Genomic DNA, 2,493 nt, shown 5'->3' on the forward strand with positions numbered 1-2,493 from the left:
AATAACTCTCAATGTTCTTACTTAGTGGAAATCTCACTCAAAAACCTCTTTCACATAACTTGTGACTCTCTTGATAAAACTCTAATCCGGTATTATCTATAATAATGCTAACTTATCTAGTTAAGAAACCTAATAATCATAACTTGGCCATTAAGTAACCCCTTAAACAACCTCTTTAATTATTGGGTTGATCAGTTGTTTCATGGGCCAAACAACAACCGAGCCAACATGGTGCAATTTGGTTTTGTAGTTCGATTCATTTTGGCCCGATTTTGGAGTTTGGTTGGATTGGTTTTGAAATTTGGCTTGATTAGGTGCGGTGCGGTTTGTTTCTAGAGCCACGCATATAACAACAAGATGTAGAACTGTTTGTAAATAGAAGTATTCATTTTTAATGCTAACACATGGATCATGCAATCAAGAAAAAGACAATGCTTATTAAATACTTATAAAGTCCAAATTCGTTCCAACCAGATAGCTCCAAAATCTTTACCTAATCGCCTATTTAAGATCGACTCACATTTAGAAAACGCTCCAATATACTAATACTAATGTTATTATTTTAATTAAAAAGTGTGGTTAGTGGAGCATTAATTAAAGTATACGTATTACACCACTTGCTATATCTTAATACAATGAGATTATCATTTACATTGTTAATGCAACCTACATGTATCACGTTGCAAACTTATAGATGTATATAAATAACCATCAAACCAACTTCTTAAAGTCCATATCAAAACAACTTATAATGGCAATGGCTAACCAGCTTCATTTCCTCCTTATTCCCTTTATGGCTCCCGGCCACACCATCCCCATGATCGACATGGCCAAAGTGCTCGCACAGCGACCGAATATTGTCGTCACCATCGTCACCACACCAGTAAACGCCATTCGATACGGTTCTACTCTCCAGAAGCACATCCATTCCGGACTCCCGGTGCGTTTTCTTGAACTCAAGTTTCCAGGGACCGAGAATGGACTACCGGAGGGATGCGAAAGTGCAGATGCTGTACCTGGTTTACATTTATATCCCAAATTTATGGCTGCAGTTGAGATGTTGCAAGAAAGACTCGAACAACGATTTGAATTGCTAAATCCTCGACCAGGCTGTATTATATCTGATAGTTTCATGCTCTGGGCAGATGATATCGCGGAAAAGTTTAAGATTCCCATGATCACATTTGATGGAATGAGTTGTTTCAAACAGTTAGCTACCCATCATCTGCGTGCATCCAAGGTTTTCTATGATTTACCTGAGTCTGAGCCTTTTGTCCTACCGGGGCTGCCTCACCGGATTGAGGTAACTCGAGCTCAACTGCCGCCTGAGTTCAATACTAGTAATCTTACAAGGCGAGTAGTCCTTCAACGGAAGAGGGAAACCGAGTCAAGAGCTTATGGGATGGTGATCAATAGTTTTGAGGAGTTGGAGCACGAATATGTTAAGGAATTCAAGAAGTTTAAAGGTGGAAAGGTATGGTGTCTAGGACCGTAATCGTTGTCTAACAATAACGATTCGAGTAGAGGAAACAATACCTCCGATGATGGTCAACGGTACTTGAAATGGCTCGATTCCAAAGAACCAGGATCAGTGGTGTATGCGTGCTTTGGTACTAGTAGCCTGGCCACACCTCCACAACTCATCGAGCTCGGGTTAGCCTTAGAAGCATCCAAATCCCCATTCATATGGGTGATCCAAGCCAGTGAGAGAGCTCAAGAAGTTGAAAAATGGTTAACAGAAACTGGGTTTGAAAACAGAATAAAAGATACAGGACTTATAATAAGAGCCTGGGTACCGCAAGTCCTGATCTTATCGCACCCTTCGGTTGGAGCGTTCTTGACACAATGCGGGTGGAACTCAGTCTTGGAAGCGTTTTCGGTTGGTATCCCTATGATCACTTGGCCTCAACGATATGAACAATTCTTGAACGAGAAGTTGATCGTTCAAGTGTTGGGGATCGGTGTGAGTGTTGGTGCACCCGCTGTGGGGCATTTGAGCGAGGAGGATAGATTTGGGGTGACCGTAAAGAGCGGGCAGGTGAAATCGGCTATAGAAAAAGTGATGGATGCTGGATTTGAAGGAAATGAAAGGAGAAAGAAAGCGAAAGCACTCGGGATGGTGGCAAAGAAAGCAGTGGAAGGAGGGTCTTCTCACCATAACTTGACGTTATTAGTGCAAGATATTTTGGATCTTGCAAATGTAAGAAGTTGACCACTGCCAAATGGTCAATCAAAAATATCAAATAAAATCGGTTCTTAGTACCTTAACTAGCAAGTGGCAAATAGGGTGTCGTATCCACATGGAATAAGTGAAAAACGCTATTTGTATGTTAATCTAAAATGGACAGACGTTGATGTCAAGATGAAAGTTGAGATTTGTGAAAACCATTCAAGAAACAATTAAACTTTGATTTGTGAAATTAATGAGAGATACAGTGACCAAACTCAGGTCTTAGGTTATACATTGAACTAATCGATGACAATTGTTTTCAA

General features: G+C 40.4%; 1 pseudogene; it reads left to right on the forward strand.

The window, feature by feature from the left end:
* Nucleotides 1–751: 751 nt before the first annotated feature.
* LOC143592151 (UDP-glycosyltransferase 73C6 pseudogene) lies at nt 752–2,212 on the forward strand (annotated as a pseudogene).
* Nucleotides 2,213–2,493: the final 281 nt, after the last annotated feature.

This window comes from Bidens hawaiensis, unplaced genomic scaffold, assembly GCF_021521415.1.
Source record: "Bidens hawaiensis isolate Kalapana, Puna unplaced genomic scaffold, B.hawaiensis_p1.1 tig00040547_1, whole genome shotgun sequence".
In the NCBI taxonomy this organism is placed as follows: Eukaryota; Viridiplantae; Streptophyta; class Magnoliopsida; order Asterales; family Asteraceae; genus Bidens; species Bidens hawaiensis.